At 35.6% G+C, this 22,284-nt stretch overlaps 1 protein-coding gene across 4 annotated transcripts in view; it reads right to left on the bottom strand.

Annotated features, from left to right (window-relative positions):
- The window catches only part of LOC102165580 (uncharacterized), a 1,236,614-nt gene that overhangs the window by 927,982 nt on the left and 286,348 nt on the right, over positions 1-22,284 (bottom strand). Inside the window, exon 2 of one of the 4 annotated variants that reach the window (XR_014821705.1) lies at positions 363-470. The exons of the other annotated variants lie outside the window; for them this stretch is intronic. The gene's annotated coding sequence lies outside the window, so the exon portion shown is untranslated. The remainder of the gene's footprint in view (positions 1-362; positions 471-22,284) is intronic. 4 annotated transcript variants of the gene reach the window in all.

Genomic DNA, 22,284 nt, shown 5'->3' with positions numbered 1-22,284 from the left:
ATTTTAGTGGCAATGCTCTGCAATTTAAAAAAAAAATCAGAATTCATGTATCTTGAAAAATAACAGAAGGCACATTAAGAGAAAAAAAGCACCAACAGTTGAGAAAATACTAAAAGAGAAGTTAAAGAACACTAAGTCACAACTATGAAGAATTTTCAATACTATTGATCTTTTTTAAAATTCTTTTTGTTTCCTGTTCTCCTCTTATCACAAATTGTCTATTGACATTCTCTTTCCCTGACAAATTTTCTCCCACCTACATCTTAAATATTCACTCATAAATTCATTTTTCCAATAAACATTATGACTGCTAGAAAATGCAAAAATTAATCAGAACATCCCTGCTCATAAGGAACTCCTACTTTAGTGAAGAGAGCAAACATGGAGACTTGATAACTTGCAAGATGATATGCCACATGCTGTCAGTTGCATGAATAAACAGTTTTGATCTCCCGGCAAATGAAAATGACCTAAAAGAAAGAATATAGTCTCTAGATTAGGTGAAAAATTCAAATCTCATCTTTATCAAGTGTTAGCTATGTGTTCTTGTTTTGTTTTGTTTTTACTTACTAGCTCTATGCCTCAACTTACATGTGCAGTAGGGAATAATAGAAGTACCTGAATTAACTGCATCACAGTAAAGGATGTAATGTGCTCAGCAGTGTACCAGCCACAGATTACCACACTGGATAAGTCACAGTGATAGTGATCATAATGGAGAGGAAAAGTAGGATGAGGAGGAGCAAAGGAGGAGGGAAAATGCGAGAATAAAGGAATGTTTCACCAAAAAGGTAAAGTTTAAGCTATGTATTCATCCATGATAGAAGTTCATCAGTTGGGTGAGATGGGAAAGAGATCCCCAGGCAAAGAGGCTATGGTGTCCCAAAATTGTCTTTTCAGGTGATCCAGGCCATGGTCTCTCAGAGAAATCACATCCACCATTATTCTGGCTTAAACTCTCAACTAGGCTAATGCCTTCTAAAGTGACAAAATGAATATTTCTGTTGAGCTTTCTTTCTACTAGACCTCACTATGTTCTAGAGCCATCACAAAGTCAAACACTTTAAAAGTAAATTCAGAGTTCCTGTCATGGCTCAGCAGAAACGAATCTGACTAGTATCCATGAGGATGCAGGTTTGATCCCTGGCCTCACTCAGTGGGTTAAGGATCCAGCATTGCCCTGAGCTGTGGTGTTGGTCACAGACATGGCTCAGATCCCGTATTTCTGTGGCTGTGGTGTAGGCCAGCATCTACAACTCTGATTTGACTCCTAGTCTGGGAACCCCCGTATCCTGTGAGTGTGGCTCTAAAGAGACAAAAAATAAAATATAAAATAAAATAAAATAAAATAAAATAAAATAGTAAATTCATAATCTTTTCCTCTCTTCCATTGCTTCTCTTCTTATATTCTCTTAGAGAATACAGAAATTTCAAGGCTGCCACAGACTCTTTTCTTCTTTGCTCCCTGATTTTTCCATGTAAACAATAACTAAATTCTATGTCAAATTTGCCTTCCAATATGACTCCACCTTTCCAAATTCATTCATCAACTCTTGCCTTAACAGCTTAAATAGCAGCCCAGCTCTTATTCTACATCAAGAATTTTCTTTATCCAGCAATTGGCCATTTATTCATTCATGCCACAAAGATTAACTGGGCAACTAAAAGATTCCAGGAATTCTGCTATGTGCTAGAAAATCAAAAATGGATTTTTCCAAGCTACTGAGGTATTTCTTGATATTGTCACAGCATAATCTTGGCAAAACCAATCATGTCAAGTATTAAAAACCTTGATCCTCCATTTTGCCCACAGATCATGACTCAGTAAAAATTCTTTAGCATGTCATTGAAAGCCCTCCCACATTGAGAAGCCAGTCTATTTTAAAGAAAAATCACTCAATTTCCAACTAAGCAAATGGCACCAAAGTTCTATCTAATCTCAAAGTATTCCACGTACTTTCTGGTCTTTGCACATGATAACTTTTACTTCAGCTCTTCCCTACATCTTCGTCTGAGACATGGCCCAAGTTTTAATAACCAGTTTAGTATCTTCTTTATGAAAATGAAATCAGTCAGCTAATAAGTTTTACTGTGCTTTCTTCCAGCTTTAGCCACATTGCTAATCATCAAACCATTTAGACTTTATTTTCTGAATGTTTAGCTTGATGCTTTCATTTTTTCATTTTCTTTTTGGATTCTGCTATATGCTGTTTCTGGGCCATGGATCAGATCTGAGCACAGATGCCAATGCCAAATCCTTAACCTGTGCCAAGTTGGCAGTCAATCCCATTGTGCTACAGCGGGAACTCTGCTTGATGCTTTCCGATGACCAGTAGAAAACAGTTCTCTGCATCTCCCTAGCAAACCTATTCCTTTTGATCTCATGCATAACTTTAGCTACCTGATTTATAGTCAAATACTAAAGGTCTGTGTACCAATTTTAAAACCTAGGGAGCCAGAGTTCTCTTTGTGGCTCAGAAAGTTATGAAACCAAGTAGTATTCATGAGGCTGTGGGTTAAGGATCCAGCATTGCTGTGGCTGTGGTGTAGGCCGGCGGCTACAACTCCAATTCAATCCCTAGCCTGGGAACTTCCATAAGCTGTAAGTGCAGCCCTAAAAAAGCAAAAAAAAAAAAAAAAAAGAACCATATAAATTGATCCACGTAAATTTATCCACATTTGGGCAGATTTCTAAGATTTCTAGAAATATAGAGCACTTTATTTTCCTTATTTTGCAACATGAAATTTCTGAAAGAGAGCTCAATCTCATGCTAAGCCAACTCAAATCTTAATTGTAAGTTAGAGGTAGAATCAGTAGTAAATATAAAATAATTAAACAATCATTTAGCTGTTTGATTATTCAACTCTGTGGCTAAACATATGCTAATTTCTTTAAATGAAGGACATTTAATGATTGAAATTAACCCGCCTCCGTATAGTATATACCAATATTGAATTCATTTACTCATTCAACAAGTATTGTTTAGGTAATTACTATGTTCTAAGCACATCATGAGGCCTAAAGTATATGGAGTTATATAAATAATATTTACTCCCCAAATATTCACACTTTGGTAGAAAAACTGAGAAAAGAAAATCAACAAATACAGCATAAAATTATAACTGCTACAATGAAAGTCTACCTGGCAAATTGTGCAGTCAAGAAGCTGAAACAACAAAAGGGAGGACGATATGTAGATGATGAGAAGAGCATTTCAGATCAGGTAAGGATGGGTGTCCACTATGTGCAACCATAGAGGAGAGCAGAAGAGCTCAAATAGCCCAAGGCAGGTGTCTGAGTTTGAACGTACATGCAGTCTCTTTTGAATTTTAAGTTCCTAGAACTCAGGGAGGGCATCTTATTTTCCATTTCTCCCACAGTATAGGGAGCAACAAATGTTCAGCAATAATTTCTTGAATAGATAAATAAGTGTCTAGTAAGAACTAATGAGCAACTGATAGTTCTCAAATTATTGGAAAATTCTAATATGTGATATGAGACTGAGGTCTAGGATTAGGAGTAGTAGTGTTTATATAAATGCATATTTTTATTTGATCTTTAAGGTTTGCTTGGGCACTGTAGGTTATAAGTTTGACAAGAGATGTTCCAAGAGAAGCTCTCAAGATTAGACTAAATTCAAAATGGGCCAGGATTTTTGTTTTCATGTCCAGACAGAATTAATTAATTCTGTCAATGTAGAACTGAATAAAGCAGATACATCCCAGTGCAGGGGAAATTAATTCATTCATTACATAAAAAATACATGTGTATACATATATATATATACACACACATATGTCTTATAAATGTTTTTTTTTTTTTCTTTTTTGGCCTCCACAGGGCATATGGAATTCCAAGGCCAGGGGATAAGATCTCAGCTGCAGCCATGACCTAAACTAGAGCTGCAGAAATACAAGATTTCCTAACTTACTATGCCAGGCTGGGGATTGAACCTGTGCCCCAGTGTTCCCAAGACACTGCTGATCCTGCTGGGCCACAGTTGGAACTCCCTTATAAATGTAATTTTAGGAGTTCCCATTGTGGCTTTGTGGGTTAAGAACCCCACTAGCATCCATGAGGATGCAGGTTCTATCCCTGGCTTTGCTCATTGGGTTAAGGATCCGGCATTGCCATGAGCTATGCTATAGGCTGCAGATGCATCTCAGATCTGGCATGGCTGTGGCTGTGGTGAAGGCTGGCAGCTGCAGCTTCAATTTGACCCCTAGCCCAGGAATTTCCTTATGCCGAAGGTGTGACCCTAAAAAGAAGACATGAAACAAATAAAATAAATGTAATTTTAAAACTGTAGTTTATTTCAAGCCTTATTGAGTGATAGAGTGATGATTTGGAAGAGCTTGCCTACTCAACAATTCAGTCTGGAAACATTCCTATAATGCCAGGCACGGTTGGCTACAATTCATGTTTCATGCACTAATGTACTGCTGTTATTGCCCTCCGTTTCCATAAAACTGTGAAATTCTAAAGACACCACAAGGCAATAGGCAAACCATTATCACTGCACGTTAGGCCGGTAAGGATGAAACAGAACAGTGTAGAAAGACTATGGATAGTGGAGTCAGACCAAAGTTAAAATTTTGCATCTGGACTGAGGGACTCTGGGTAAAGTGAAACCCCATCCCTTTATTTCTTCTCATATTTCTGGTTAATTCTACCACATGTTTCAGGTTCAGGTAAGGTCACTGCTCTAAAACCTTGGTAATTCCAAAATAGAACTGCTGCCATTTCCCCTTAGTTTCCATTTCCAAGTCTCAAAACTTGCTTCTTCACTTAGTAAAAGTCTAAGCCTTTTACTCTATTTTTCAGGCAAAAATCCTATGTGTATTTGTTGCTTTCTTTCTTTTATTCAAACACCATATATAATGCATTGAGAACTCCTGGCAACAATATGTTGGAAATAGGTCCTGAATCTGATCACTTTTCATAACCTCCAGCACTACAACATGAGTCCAAATCCCTATCATTGCCTGGACACTGTGATACTTCCTATCCAATCTTCTGTCTAACCTCTTTCCATCCTGTACCATATTCTTTGTAAGACAATTAGAGACAACTTTTAAAGTATCAGTCAAATGATGTCACTTGCCTACTCAAAATCCTCCAAAGCTTTTCCAATACAATCAGGAAAAAAAAAAAAAAATCCAAAGATGGATCCATACCTACCAGAACCCACATATTCTGTCTGACCTCTGGCAAATTCTCAAGTATATTCCCCATAGTCACCTCCTCACTCTGACCTTGGCTGGGCTTCTTGCTCCAACTTGAACAATGGCAAGGATACCCTAACCTCAGGGCCATTATATCAACTGTTTCCTCAGATTTCTCCTCAGATCTCTCCTTGTCTCACTGGCTCTTGTCACTCATGTCCACTCAGAGAGTCCTTCCTTGACCACCTCACCCCATCATTCTTCCTGCCCCAGCCCTGTTTTGTATTACACTGCTAACTCTTCCTTATCCCTGCCTACAATTACATAGCTATTTGTTTATTACCTATCTCCCTTAATGGATAATAATATTTATTATAACAGGAGTTTCCTCTTGCTTACCTATTTCAGCACCGATCATAGTACCTTGCACATGGTAGGCGCTTTATAACTATTTATTAAATGAATTAGGTGTTTTCTGAACTGTTCCCTCACTTACCCTCCACATGCATTTCAGTGTTCTCTGTGATGTGTGTCCATTGTAACCAGGACACCTTTTTTATTTCCTCTAGTACTTATGCTGCACATGTTTACACCCCTTTATCCATAATTAGGTTATATCCTCCTGAGGGACAGATGATCACATCTATCTTGTTTACTGCTGTACGTCTCAAAAATCTGATTATAGTATGTGCTCGATAAATATTATTGAATAATACAGTGCTTGAGCATGATATTCAGGATTTGTTCTGTACTAAATAAATGAGAATTATGATAATAATAACATGTATTCTTATTTTATGCAACTGGAATCTTCTTAACTAGTGCTTGCCTAAGGAGTGGAAAAAGCTGATTAAGAAGTAACTATAGGTGTGAAAAGCAAGCCATTTGTCATTTCTATTTTAATTTTAGTAGACACAATCAACTTAATTTAGGTTTACCATCCACAGGGTAGTCACTCTGAGACAAGGAAGATGTCTGCTGTCTATTTCGAGCACACTGGGAGTATTTTCCCAGCCAAGGAAAATGACAGGGCTTAGCAGAAGTGTATTCATTTCTCTTCCCTATATCACTGGGCACTAAAAAGAAGCATACTTTTGGTCTAGGGCTGCTTTAATACACTTGCATTCAGAGCAGGGATGAATTTAAGCTTATGTGTATAGAATGCTCTTGACTAAACAGGAAAAATAGAAAGAGGTAAATTACCTTGTGACTGTAAAGTGGCTGCTAACAATCAGGGAAGCTGTCAAGAGATTAGACCATTATTTTCAAGAGTAGAGATGAGAGATGATCCTAATCCCTAGAAAGAGTTAAGTCAAATGATTGTCAAAGCAATGAAGTAAAATATCTGAACTGAGTGGCTCCAACACTATCATTTTGAATTGTTATTTGGGGTATTGATTGAAAACAGCAATGTGCTCCCTAGAAAGCTATCTGATGTTTCTATTAGGGTACGCCAGAATTTAAGAGTTTCATTTTTGTTCTTTCAAAGAGACTTCTAGGAATATAAATTAATAGAATTATAGATTCTAGTATTAGCCCACGGCCTTTGAACCACACAAGTATTCATTATTAAAATTTGGGAAGAATAAACATTATGGCAGTCTCTTAAGTCGTTAGCATATATGTCAACAAACCCTTTAGAGAGCAGAATCACTTCACCCCAAACCAGGGTGACAGGCATTATTGTGTGGTTATAACAACACAATGAACAGGTGGATGATTTCAGATCTGACAGCCTTCATTTGCAATTAATACATTTTTTTTCTTTCCTGTGTGAATACCATCAAAGAATTAATGCTTTCTGTTCTCAGACTTCAGTGAATCTTGAGTCACAGTCTATCTTTAATCATTCAAGAAATCTTCAAAGAAGAGTAGTTTTCATTTTGTCTCTCTGCTGACATCAAAGGATAAGACCTATGAGGCCAAATGAGTAGAACTTAGGTCTTGGTTTTATAGACTTTCTCTAGATCTCTTGATCTGTAACATTTCTGAACTTATTTACATGTCATGTTACAAATCTTTTGGTTGGAATCTTGAAAATATGTAAGTGGGAATTCCCATTATGGCTCAGTGGTTACCAACCCCACAAGTATCTATGAAGATGCAGGTTCAATCCCTTGCATCACTCAGTGGGTTGTGGATCTGGCATTGCCATGAGCTGTGGAACAGGTAGTAGATGCATCTTGGATTCCAAGCTGATGTGGCTGTGGCATCTGCAGGCAGCTGCAGCTCCGACTGGACCCCTAGCCTGGGAACTTCCATATGCCGCCGGTGCAGCCTTAAAAATACAAAAAAAAAAAAAAAAAAAAAAAAAAAAGAAAGAAAAAAAGAAAGAAAAAAGAAAAGAAAATATGTAAATAGTTGATAATGCATTATTTAACTGCATTGAACACTTTCCAAATAAAGAATTAGATGTACCATACGGCAACAGAAATGCTGTGGAGACCACAAAACCTTCATTGATTCCTTCTAAATTAATTAATTTCCCTTTTTTATTTTTCTAGCAAATTATCTTTCTCTCTTCACTCTGGCTTTCAAAAGTCTTACTGGTTTATAAATAATCATGTAGTTATTCAGATGGCAATCCCTTTGATTATAATGTGACAAATGCTTTCAAAAAGGGTTAGTTTATAGCAACTTTTGTATATGTTTCTATGACATGAGCCCAAAATACAGTTGGAAATATTTGGTGACTTTAATATCTATTATTTGATTATCAGTAGTCTTCCCTAAAGTATATATATATATAGAAATCTTAGGAGGCAGCATATATGTAATATTTGATGAAATTATGTTACACACACATTTTTTAAATCTACTTCAGCCACTCAGGATCTGTTTTGTTTTCTTAGTTCCAAGCTATCTGCAATGTTTCAGAAGACCTCAATTGATATTCTAATGCACAGACATACTTGTATATAGAAACAAACCTGCCAAACCTAATAAAAAAGAGGGAAAAGCCTGTAATACAATGATCCAGTTATAAAAGGAAAGGAGCCAGCTTTGTCAGTGTCATATTATGTTACTGAGAATCATGCAAATCAATACAAAAATTTGTTTGCTTCTCTCTTACTTGCTTTCATTTTTTGTACCTGACATTATTTGAAAATGTTATTGAACATTTTAAAATTTTAATTTTTTTTGAAAGAACCAAAGTGGACAAAAGGATATAACTTCAACATAGTTATATACTTTCCCCCAAATTACTGCTTTGAAAAGATATTTCTTAGCTTACTGTTCTGAAATATAATCCTTAAAACTTGATTCCAACTTTAATTTCTCTGCCTCTATCTCTCTCTTCCTCTGTCTGTCTGTCTCTCTCTAGCTTTCACTCTTGTTCTCTTTCTTTTCCTCTCCCTCTCTTTCTTTATCAAATGTACTTGGAAATAAATTAAAATTCTTGGGGACTAGAAACTATTATTAAATAAATCCAGACACCTAGCATGACCAAATATGTCCCAAATTTCTACTTTCTATACTCAGATCTAAGTTCAGATCTAAGTTCAAAGCTCTAAACTAGCAGCTGTTGTATCTTTATAGATTCCAAGGGCACGGCTATGAATTTTTTACTTTTAGATGTATTTTTTTTACTATTCGTAAAAGTCGGATCTCATAAATCTGCTAGTTTCCAAAATCTGCAGCTTTTTGAATAGTGGCCCTTGTATTTCGATTTAAACCAAATGGGACCAAACTTATTACTTCTATTCTGAAAGGTCATTTTTCATCAAGATTGTATTAGAAAATAAATCATTTAAAGCCATCCTTTAGATGGCTCCTTGCTTGAATGTCTTAAGAAGAACATGTAATAAGGGGCTCTCAGCAAAGCAAAGTTGATTTGTTAGTCCAAAGTGGTACAAAGCTGCCACCTTCTGGCACTTAGGCGGTATTTCTCTAAATTCAGTATTATGCTGAGGGAACATGACATAATTAGGACAACAGGCACTGTACCTCCATCAACATCACAAGTCTACTGAGCACAACAAAGGCAAAATGCCAACATCATGTGTTCATTACTGTGTGTGTGTGTGAGAGAAAGAGCGAGAGAGAGAAACTATTAAAATGCTATTAACAGGTTGCAGCAGTAGATTATAAGAACCAAAAAGTTACTACTAAAATCATCCTTGAGACTGGTGAGTTCATAGATGCCTTAGAAAATTGAAAGTTTATGTGGGATAGAGGTTCTGATTATATGTTTTTCAGAGTTCTCTCACTGGATCAGAGTAAGTCACAACCTGCTACTTTATCAGTATCCTTTTTTAAGGGTCATCAACTTAATTCCTTACTGAAGAATCTGATTTCAAGTTTGGAAAATACTTAGAAATATAATCCAAAATATTTCTCCACTTATTAAATGTTCAAAAATAAAAATGTTTAAAAAATAAGGGTATTTATTATTTTTCTATAAAAAGTAAAATAAAGTCTGTTTGATTTTATTGATAATTCATGACAAATGATAGATTTTTCCTCCTTGGAACAAAGTCTTGGGGTCAGCCAAGAGCAAAGCTTAGGGCCTGAGTAAATAGGTCCACTATGCAAATCTACTGAACTCCTTGTTTTTCTGAGGCTGTTTTCTTTTTTGCAATAGCCAAAAGAATAAATTAAGAGTATTACTATTTTTTCCATTTTCCTATCTTTATATAATACTCTCTTCTGAATGAAGGGCATCAGGGTTAGATATTTAGAATGAATAAAATAGCTCCCAGAAAAGAAACTGGCAACTTCTGTGATGCTGAGTAATTAAACAGACTTAGGAGCCTGCTAGAATTAGAGAACATAAGCGAAGATTAATGAGGCCTGAAAATGTAGGGTCCCACAGTCTCTAAACAACGTGCAAGGTGCCTCATCTCAGCTCTCGCCACATGGAACAGCTGCCCATTTTCAAAGCAAGCAGAATTGTATTTGTTCCTACTTTCATTCTGAAACAATTTGGTAAAATCTAGGACAAAAGAGTTAGCTGTAAAAAAAAAAATTAGTGTTGGAGAGTTCCCATTGTGGCACAGCGGAAACGAATCCAACTAGGAACCATGAGGTTGCAAGTTCGATCCCTGGCCTAGCCCTGTGGATCCGGCATTGCCGTGAGCTATGGTGTAGGTTGCAGACATGGCTTGGATCCTGCTTTGCTGTGGTTGTGGTGTAGGCCAGCAGCTGTAGTTCTGATTCAACCTCTAGTCTGGGAACCTCCATAGGCCGCAAGTGCGGCCCTAAAAAGCAGAAAATAAATAAATAAAAAATAAGTGTTGGGGTTCCCCACACAGCAATTGGCCTTGTCTTCCATTCCAGTGCCCAGGAGTGGGAATGCACGTTCTGAGGCTATTTCTTATTTTCCTTCCTTAACTGAGTAATCAAGTGCCAAGATCTTATACCAAATCCCATTGATGAGAGTGTAGTGATCAAAATAAGGAATATGGTTGGGATTGATTTCTCTTCTCCCATTGCTTAGCCCTAAAGGTTGAGCCTTTCTGGTGTCAGGGAGCTGTGTAGGTGTGCAATATCTTTGATGAAGGAAACTGTAACTTCATTAAAAAAAAAAAGTTTTTTTCTCAAATTAATTCTAGATTCCTGATTATTGCCACTGCCACATAATTATCCTCAAAAAGACATGGACAAATTGGTCTGGTCTTAATTTTGGATAGTTATGGGGACACACAATTCCATCTGACTACTTTGTGATAAGGACTTCAAATACCTAATACTTTGTTCTTAATATCAGAAATGGAGACCTCGGTATAAGGGCTTCTGAATGTTTTTTTGTTAGCTTCTCTGTATATGCATACACACACATTTAAATTAAGATTCTTATATATTCAGTGTTAACCTCTTTTCCTCAACATGCAAGCTCAAACCACTCAAATGTTGGATTACAAAGACATTTTTAGTGCTGTACTGATAATGGACCAAAACATGCTCGTATTGAAAGTATCAAAGTTCCAATTAACAGCAAAATCATGCTATAAAAACACACAGCACATGAAGGCTACTTGCTTCCCCTGATCATTTCATATTGTTTCAGTATAAACTCAAGTCTCCTTTCAAGGGAATTCCACACACCTATTCCTGCCATTTTCTATAGGCTCTTAAATACTCCTTGGTTCCTGTGTTCTCCCTCCCTCTCTCTCTCTCCTAGATATCTAAAAATCCAGCCAACAAGACTGCACACTTCATGAAACTTTTAATTTTCACATATAGTCTGTTTAGTGTGTATTATGTGCAGAGTACATTTAATGATACTCATTATAAACACGATGATCATTGTATTTCCATAGGTTCATACAGTAGCAAGAATATTACTTTGGAAGCATAACTAACTTCATTATTAAATGTGCAAGCACATGCTCTTGAAAGTAAATGTCCTCCAAATGAGAAACCTGTGAATAATCCTCAGTAAAGAACATTGAGATTGTTGACAGAGATCCTAGTACCTCTCTTTCTCCTACAATTATAATCATATAACTGTGTTTCTTCTATTTTCAAAAAAGGTTCTTTTTATTATTTGGGTGTATGTAAATACATTTTAAAAAGGCTGACAGTTCTGTATGGTATTCTCAACCAGTCCCTTCAGGGATATATTTGATCCATTAGGATAGACTACAAAAAGTGTGTGCATGTATGTATCATGTATATTTATAATTCTATTTAGTTCAGATTTTTAAAATATATTTGAATAGTTACATGAAAAATTTACTTAGAATTTTATTTTCTAAATAATATTTAGGAGTTCCTGTCATGGCGCAGTGGTTAACGAATCCGACTAGGAACCATGAGGTTGCGGGTTGGGTCCCTGCCCTTGCTCAGTGGGTTAAGGATCCGGCGTTGCCGTGAGCTGTGGTGTAGGTCGCAGACGCGGCTCAGATCCCGCGTTGCTGTGGCTCTGGCGTAGGCCAGTGGCTACAGCTCCGATTCGACTCCTAGCCTGGCAACCTCCATATGCCGCGAGAGCGGCCCAAGAAACGGCAAAAAGACTAAATAAATAAATAAATAATAATATTTAGCATGCTGTAATTCTTCAGCTAATTTGTTCAACATTCTCCTTCAGTTTCCCATTTAAGAAAAGACTATATTTTATATTTAAATAAACAGAAACATTTTAAATACATTTTTATTGAATTTTGTTTCCTTGAAAGATGGCAGTAAGATAAAGAATCTTTTTTCTGTTTTAGGACTTGCCAACATTTTTTGTTCAGGCACCTTATTAGGGAAAAAAAAAAGTCTCTTAACTAGTACCACTGACACAAGTAAATGTATTTACTCACACATGATACATACTTAGAAATCTGTTAATATATCTTTATAAATTATGTATGAAAATATACCATTTATGTGTTGATAAGATGAATAATATTCATTTCATTTTTTAAATGAACCAAATATTTCAAAAAGATTGAGTAGGGTTTTTTAATCAAAAATGTTTTAACACTTTGTGATAGACAATTTGAATATCTGACTCTAAGAAGAGTTCATTTTTATATGTCGTTTGAAAACTTTCAGAGCTAGACAAAGTTATGCAAACCCAAAATAGAAAAAAGTCATCATTGACTGTTCTTACTTAATTAAGATAATCATTTTTTGGAGTTTCCATTGTGGCTCAGTGGTTAATGAACCGGACTAGCATCCATGAGGATGCGGATTCTATCCCTAGCCTCGCTTAGTGGGTTAAGGATTCGGCATTGCCGTGACCTGTGGTGTAGGTCTCAGACATATCTTGGATCTGTGTTGCTGTGGCTATATGGTGTAGGCCCTCAGCTACAGCTTTGATTTGACCCCTGATTTGAGTTAGCCTAGGAAACTCCACACACCATGGGTGCAGCCTTAAAGAGACAAGAAGACGAAAAAAAAAAAGATAATCATTTTCCATTTCAGCCACAAGCTATTCAAAGAAATTTGCTGAAATACAGTTAGTAAATAGACATCTTTTTAAGACAGCAAACAGATGTTCTGACAAACTACATGTAATAGCTTTTATTTTATGTTTTCTGAGCTGGGTGATATCAATTATGCTTTATGACAATACATACTCACCAATGAAAAGAAACAATGTCAATCCATCCATATAATATTAGTAATGCTGAATTACTTTCATCTAAAAATAAATAAATTTAAAGTCTAATATTTCCTTAAATACCACTTAAATACCCCCAACAGACTATTTTGCCTGCTGATAAGGATATCAGACCCTCATAATCAACGAATCTTCATGTCCTATATTCTCAAAGCTTGAAAAATGAACTAACAAATAAATCATTAATGTGTGATACTTCTTGGGACAGAACCTGTGCCTTTAGCATTCTATTCCCCAGGGCAAATACCATAATCCCTTCAGAGGTCCTAAATCTTTATAACAAACATTACTGTGACCTGTTTTAAATGCATGTTGTCCAATCTCTTTCAACTACCTTTTTCTAATTTGTTAACATTGAAGTCTAGAGTATATCTTTTTCTCCTTAATCCAGTGCCATAATCTCACATGTCACCTGCCCCACAGCTAACCACAGGCACATTTTAGAGGGTGTTTTAGGTGCAACTGGAAAGACAGTCTGAACTTGTGATCTGTTAAGGTACTGGGGTGAAGAGTTTCTAGCCCCAACTGATGGACACTCTCTGCCATCCTGCAGCACAGTTTTATCAACAGGCCAGTCTTACATTTCAATGCTGAGACTTTTGCCTGTGATATTTTCTCCCATGGCAACACTACTTGGGGGGTAAATGGGAGGAGGGGTGTTCACTTACTTTGGGATTCACTTGTCTAAGAAGGGTCAGTTTAAAATATTTTTTTTAATAATATGACCATTTGCACTCAATAATTAAAATACTTCCTCATTCTCATTAGCTGGGTAAAAGGAAAGCTCCCTTAAATGAATAAAATAAAATTTAAAATGCCAGTGAGTGGTTCTGAAATCCTAGCCTTGTTTAGTAGTTTTGCTGTGTGCCTTTTTCAATCACGAATGGTGAAAAGGTCACATCTGATTGAAAAACACATCAGAGCAAATATCAGATTCAGCAGTACAATAACAAGATGATCAAGATGTATAATTCAGCTGACAGCCATGCTTGGTTATTTGATGCTTGTCGGCTCCCAGAAACCTTATCTTTATTTGGAAGTACCTACTAAAAGATTCTTCAATGACTTGCTATCACAACACAAGCATTATTGTGCATTTAATGTGATTTCCTGCGGAGTCTGGGAAAAAAAATGAAAACGAGTTCAAATCAAGATGTGAAATGATGTGAAAGGCATATCAAAAAGCCAATGGCCAAGCTTTAAAAACTGTTTTTATGTCCTGATAACACTACTAAAATGATGAGAAATTTTTGAGCACAATCTACAAAACAGACATATAATAGACTTCTACAAAGTAATCTTATATTTCAAATAAGGGGAACAGGAATTACCTAGTTTTTTTTTTTTTAATTTTGAGAGAAAAAAAGTGTAATCTTGGTTGAATGAGTTTCACATGCACAGCAGATTTGTCCTCCATCACCCAGAATGTGAATCAAAATTGCATGATAAATCACTGCTTATTCAATCTATTTCATGCAAGCATAAACAAGAACACAACAGACAGCAAAGAAACTATCACCAGGCTGTATTTCAAGGCCCCTTGAAAATTATTTCACATGGTATGCTAAATATATCAAATCTCATAGGAAGTAGGAATTGAGGAAATGATACAATTGTCCAAATAACTTAGTTTCAAATCTTGTTAAAATTCAAAAGAGTTAATAAATGATGGGCTTGGCTCACAGAAGAGAGACATAGTCTGACCAAGTTTTATTTCCTGATGCCATTGTTTTTGTTTTTAATTTTTTATTATAGTTGATTTATAATGCTCTCTCAATTTCTGCTCTACAGGAAAGTAACCCAGTTGTATATATATATGCATTTTTTTTCACATTATCCTCCATCCTGATGCTATTGTGTATTCCTCTTCCTTCAGGATTGCCAGGCTGCAGCCAGATATAAACCGAAGTAGCCTCAGCTGATTTGCCAGGACCTCATGGGCTCAAGTCTCAAAAACATCAGAGATGGGATTGTTCCCTTACATCCAGGCCCTCAGTGACAGATTTTGGAAAGATGTGTAAAGTTCAAGTTAATGACAGGTGATGAAGAGTAGATTGGTAAGCCAACTTTATCTGTTTAATTGTTTTGATTATATATCTACCCTTAATGACTTAAATCAATAAATTAATCTGGAAATACCAAAAAAAAAAAAAAACCTCAGAGAAAACCTCTGTTTTTATATGTATACAGCCATACAATAAAATCTGATTTACGGCCCATTGTGGGATCAGGATTGTACTAGATTCAATGAGCAAAAACTAGTTTGCAACACAGGGAGAATTATTCTAGAATGAGAAACCTACCAGAAGGTAGGCTGTTATCATGATGTGTGTAATAAAGGACAACTAGGGAAGTTTTGAACAAATTATTCGGTTCAACTCAGGTTGGTTTAGAGATTAGTCAGGATAGACTTTCTAGTCTAAGTGATTCTCAGACTATTAGAAGGAGCAGAGAAGAAGATGAGAAGAGAGGATTTCAGATGATATAAATTGTTCTTAATCCTTGAAGCACAGAGCATTGAGGGATTGGGAGGCTAAAAGGGCTTCAGTATGGCTGCACCCTAGATACTGAGAGGAAAATTGACAAAAGATAAAAATGAAGAGGGAAGTACAGGTCTTGAACTGATGTTGTCAAGTTTGAACTCTGTCCTGAGGATAGAGATGAGCCACCTCAACAATGCTCAGTGGTAGGCATTATTCTGTGTCTTGAATAAAGAGGAATTTGAAATTCAAGTATCAAATAGGACTTTTCAAGGTAAATTAGTGTATCAGTCTGAGTTCTTTCAGGAAACAGATGGCATCCTCAAGCAAGGAATTGAGACAAGATAAAAGGATTGTGTATTTATAAAGGTGAGTTCAGGATATAGGGAAATCAACACATTGCAGGTCTAAGCAGTAAGTGCTTATTACCTCCAGGGACATTGCCTCAGGGACAAAAATTACCAGAATGCAGAGGGAAAAGATTTGTGGAGGGGGCCATCTGATACACTGAAGAATAATCCCTTATCCACTGTGAGCAGCACTTCATAAAGGAATAGGGGAAATGTAAACCTTGACCCCGTATGACATTGGTTGAACCCAACAGGAAGTCAAAGGACAAGGGACAGTCTGAGGACATAAAGCATGGTAGAGAAAAATGGAAAGAGAATATAAATAAGACAAGTAAGAAATTAATAAGAGAGTTTAAACATAACCTGGTTCTCTGTCTCCATCCAAAAATTATTACTGTATAAAAAAATCATTGAATTATTAAAATAAAATTTCCTTTATAAGCCATGATTGCTTTTCCATTCCTATATAATACTAACTCAGGTAGTCAGTGTAGGAGTATGGGCTTAAATACATTCTCGACATGGCTATTGATTAACATTTATGGCTTAAGGTCTCCAGGGAGTAACATCTCCATAAGCATTGTTTACTATAGGGAGTGTACCTACCCCCAGATGGACATTAATCCCTAATCCTACATGACTCAGTCTGCAGGAAGAAAAGGGCAAAGAAACCATGAGACTTATGGGATATGTCCACCCCTAAGACTCCTATTGGACAAGGACAGATATAGGTAAATGATCAAGGCCAATGGGAGAAAACCACACCTTTCTGGACCCCATGCTGGTATGCCTGCATCTTTAAGGGGTAAAAATCCCTATAAGACAATAGAGAAGGGGGGCTCTTCTCCCCTCCCCTAGCAGCCCTGGGAGCTATCTGCTTTCCTGTAATAAAGACTTTGTTTGCTTGCAAATATATATATATATACACATATATATATATATATATTTTAAAAATAATAATAGATTTTAAAAGTCTTTTTTTGTTGTTGTTTTTTGTTTTTTGGCAGTGCCCACAGCGTGCCAAATTTCCTAGGCTAGGAATTGAACCAGCGCCATAGCAGTGACCTGAGCCACCAGGGAACTCCAAGAAAGTCTATTAACAAGATATTCAGATCCTGAACTATTTTTTTAAATTCTTGAAACTCCTCAGTAATTAAGAACTGAGCCATAGAATTTGGGCAGTAGGATCTGCCTTTAGGTTCCTACAAAGAATGCAGTGGTCTTAATGCTGTTCAGATCATAGAAAAGAATGAATGTTTATTCATTTTAAATGAAAATTACTATTAAAATAACTTGAATTTCATGACAGAATTTCTAAGATAATTAGAATTTATGTCACTTCAAATTCATTTACTTCACTAATAACTAATTTACCAGTGTAAAGTGCTTTAAGGAATGAAGAACATTTGTTTTCCTTCTTTTTTCCTTCAAATATTAAGGTATGCTTTACTACTTTCAGTAAATTAGACAATTTAATCATATCTATCTTTAGATAAATTTAACCAAAATTTTAATTGCATACTTTATTTTCAAAAGAATTCTTAACCCAAAAAAATGTACTGTAATAATTTTTTTAAAAAGCTGTGGATGTTAATAAATTATCTTAATAATAAAGAGAATCATTCTTCCTGAAACATGCTATATAACAGTTTCTGGGAGGAATAAAAAATTAAGGTATAAAACAGCACAGAAACACTTGACTGGCAGACCAGAGGTAATTATTTCATTTTTACCAAGGCATAAACTAGCTCATTAACACATTCAGTTCACCCAACTTACATAGGCCTTCATTTTTCCTTTGGAAATTGAGGAAATGACACTGAGATTCACCCTAGCTCTGAAATCCTATGACTTATGGATAATTAAAACATCCATATGTGCAATTAAATATGCCATGTCAGTAATACAGAGGAAAAGAGCCCTGGGTTCTGATTCCTCCACTTAAATATTACTAACAAAACTTAAAACTCTAAGTCTCAGTCGCTTTGCATCCAGAGTAGGGAATATATATTAAATTTCTTATAGAATTGCTGGGTGAATTAAATGAGAAAAAATTACAGGTGAAGTCAGCTAATAAAACATAGCTAATATTTTTATATGAGAGAACTAATAGAAATTGCTGGCACTCTGAATTTGAAAGAGTGTACCAAATACTCCCTATTCTATTTATGAAGCGCCTTGTAGATAATAGATATTTGTTTATTTGTTTGTTTGTTCCTAGTCCCTCAGGAAGAAATTACATGTGTTTTATGGTTTCCCTATGTTTGATCAGAATGATCATGTTCACTAGAGCAAGAATGAAAAGTGTAAACATGGAAATGCTACTGGGAATAAAATGGCAGACTAACAGGAACTACTGACTTTCTCCCTATTCCCCTATCCCCAGCCTCATCCCAGTAATGTCCCAATGTAGTCTTCAAAATGTGATGAAATTTTTTAAAATTTCCCATTTTTTATTGGAAAAGCTGGTGAAAATCTGTAAGAATCTTCCAGGGAGACAATGGGTATCTGGGCCCCATTCTTAGAGATGCCCCATAAGAAGCACAGGTAATATTGGGAAGCATTCCTGGGCAAGGTACTTTTGGTTGCACTTTTCTCTTTTATGTACACTTTCCCTGGTACATAACCTGATATCTCTTTGCTCTGGTGGTGGATGGGAGAGTAATCTCATGCAACACCAATTCCTGCTGAATGGTGAGTCAAAAAGAGGTGCAAGTATTTCTCAGTCCCTCAGGCACTTCCTCCACCACCTCTACTCCAACAGACAAACCTAGATCTCAGTAAACTTTCTAAAACGGGGCCTTTTCTGAGGGACTTTCAGTTGAAAAGGAAGCACATGGTAAAAGACAACTCAGACTATATTTCCAGAGACACATCACTCAAACAGTACAAAAGAAAATACTCATCCTGAAAAACATACAAACAATAAAGTAAAACTTGACTTCCAAGTAGAACAAGTTTTAAATTAACACTTAATACTCTCAAAGAGTAAGAGAAGAGAAGACAGCAAGATGACTTATAAATAAGCATTTTAAAAAAGAAAATTGGAAGTATAGGGCATAGAAACATATTAATCTTTATAAAGTACAGAAAAGAAGTGTTGAGTAGCATAATGAGAATGTAATCAGAGAGCTGGAAGATGAGATAGGGAGATTATCCAGGAAATATCAGAAATGGATGAAGAGGTTCTAAGGTCAGTTAAGATCTAGGTGGGCAGAAATAGAACTGTTAAAAGCTGTATAGAGGTGGTCACAAAGAGGAAAGTAAAATAATGAAATTATCTGAAAAATATTAATTCAGAAATTCCCAGAACTGAGAAAAATAAAAAGCAACACATGAGAAGAAAAAAAAGTTAAATACTAGTAAACTGTCACACAAGGTGTATAAGAAGAAGAAAATATAAATAAAAATAGTAAAATTTTAAGAATTTTAAAATAAAGAGAAATTCCTAAATACTTTCAGAGAGAAAGAAATGGTAATAGGATCATATTTGCAACAGATTACTCAAGAGTAACATGGGTTATAGGAACAAAATGGTGTGATATGTACAAGACATTGAGGGAAATTAATTCAAAATTTTATATCTAGCTAAAATAGCATTTTAATGCCAGTATAAAATGCATTTTCAGTCATCTAAGGCCCCAGGCTGTTCCCACACAGAGAACAACTTTGAAAATGATTTTGAAATGTATTAGCAATAAGAGGAATTCATCCACAAGATATATCAGAAACAAAGGTAAATAAATAACTTCAAAAAAATGCAACTCATTCTACATCTGGATCATAGTGGGCTTGTGACAGCTCTCCTTGGCATCTTAGAATATATCCATTTCAATACTTTTGGCAATGCACTGTTACTGTTTTGTCATCTAGTCTGGCTTTCCACATGACAGAAGACAATTCAGAGCAAGGACACTTTGAAAATTTGAGTTATATAAAAATTAATGAAGAGTGTATTTTAAGGGTGATACTCAAAAAAATGATACATTTCACACTTGTAAATTTCACCTAAATTTTGCTTCAAATAAAAAAATAAAGTATCATATTTCTAGCTCAGTGGTAAGTGTCAGTGATCTGAGCTTCAGCAAAAAAAAGGACTGTGAAGTTCCTGCCATGGTAGAGTGGATTAAGGATCTGACTATAGCAGCCCAGGTCGCTGCGGAGGTGGTGCAGGTTTGATCCTGGCCTGGCACAGTGGGTTAAATTATCCAGCATTGCTGCAGCCATGGATTGGAGTTGAAGCTGCAGCTTGGATTCAATCCCTGGCCCAGGAACTTCCATAAGCCTTGGGTGCAGGCGTAAAAAGAAAAAGGAAAAGAAAAAAGACTGTATTAGAGAGCTATTGAGTCAGATGAACATCTGTACTTTGGAAGACATTTATACACTGTATTAATTTTCATCATAAGTTAAAGTCAACTACTTCTGGCTTTGAACTGGACTAGAAGTTTTGCTTGAGGCTTTTTCCCTTTGTCTTGATTCACCAAAAATTTTTGAAACATAAAAATTTTCCATCCATTCATTTTCAACTTTCATGGCATATACACTAGAATTTACTCTTGATATGAAAATAATGATTTTTGGATAAATTACAGACTCTTTCCCATAGAGATATCTTAAAAAAAAAGTAGCCTTATTCATTTGGCATGACAAAAAACATGACAATCATATAGACAACTATCTAAACATTTTAGAACTTAAAATTTGTTTCAGTTATCATGATTGCATATATCTAGTTTCTGGTTATATAAATTAAAATTTTTTTCCAATTAAAAAAAATTCCATTTGGTAGTGAAGTGCTAGGAGACTTGATTTGGGTCTTATTTCTAACAATTTTTAGAATATGTTTCACATTTTAAAGAATATGCATTTTAATTTGTTTTTAAATCAAAATTATTAGATATTTCTTAGTAAAAATTCACACTCTGGAGAGTGAGAAAAGGAATCATTAAAAAAAAATGCTAAGTTGTTTATGTGAATTCTCATTGAGTTCAAAATTTTATAGCCTAGAAAAGGTGGGTAGGGGAGATTCTTCTGTGATGCTATAGGTTAAGGATCTGACAGGAGCAGTTCAAGTCACTGTGGAGGCATGGGTTTGATCCACAGTGGGCTAAGGATCCAATGTTGCTGTTGCTGTAGCTGTGGCGTAGGTTACACTTGTGGCTTGGATTCAGTCACTGACCAGGAGACTTCCATATGTTGGCTGGTGTGGCAAAAAAAAAAAAAAAAAAAAAAAAGAAGAAAAGAAAAAAGAAAAGAAAAGAGAAGAGAAGAAAAGGAGGTCTAGTGACTACTGCTAGAGATGAAGCATAAGATTACTTACCACACGCCTTCCAAAATCAATGTAACATTTTAAATTTAATCTTCCTCAATCACCTATAAAATTGGTTTTAAATAATCATTTATTTTCTTTAAAATTATGATATACCACTAGCTGCTAAAGAGAGTGCTTTTTGTTTTTGAAATGTGTAGATAATCCAAATCAAGAACTGTCCAAGAAGATCTATTCTTAGGACTTGAAATCCCACGTGTTCTTATAAATAAATAAATAAATAATTTATAAATAATTTCAACTTTACAGAGAAATTTCAAGAATAGTTTAAAAAACATTCATTTACCATATCTCGGAATAATCCAGTGTTAAAGTTTGGTCCATTTACTGTATAGCTTGCTCTCTTTCTATCATGTCAAAGAAATAACAAGCATCTGGACATTGACAAGAGTATTGTTTCCTATCAATTCTCATCAGAAATGATCAGGGTCAAATGCATCTTTCATCTTTGAGGTGGACCAGATCTCTGCTCCAATACTGCTACACTAGTTGTTTTTATTGAACCTAACAATTTTCTTTATAGTTGTTTTTCTTCAGTGCAGGATCAGACTTAGAATCAGGTGTCTGTTCAGTTCCCTTTAATTAAAATAGTTTCTCAGTCTGGCTTTGTCTTATATGACATTGAAATTTTTTTGCTGAATAGTCTCTACCTTGATCTCCTTTTTAAATAGAATGTTCCACATTTTGTTTGTCTGATGTTTCCTCATGATTAGATTTAGGTTATACATTCCCCACTGGAATACAACAGAAGCAATGTTGCATCCTCAAGTCACCACATTCAGAGGTACCTTAAGTCAACTTGTCTTTATTTTGAAATTAATTTTGGTTCCTTGCTCTTCTATTCCACTCCTATGTAGTTGGTTTTTTTTCCTCTTCCCACTCCTAAGGCATCCATGAAAAAGA

Source organism: Sus scrofa, chromosome 1, assembly GCF_054392235.1.
Source record: "Sus scrofa isolate SSC_HxYL_T2T_F1_AM1 chromosome 1, Sscrofa_HxYL_maternal_Yorkshire_Landrace_v2.0, whole genome shotgun sequence".
NCBI lineage: Eukaryota > Metazoa > Chordata > Mammalia > Artiodactyla > Suidae > Sus > Sus scrofa.
This window is presented reverse-complemented; position numbering and strand designations above follow the sequence as displayed.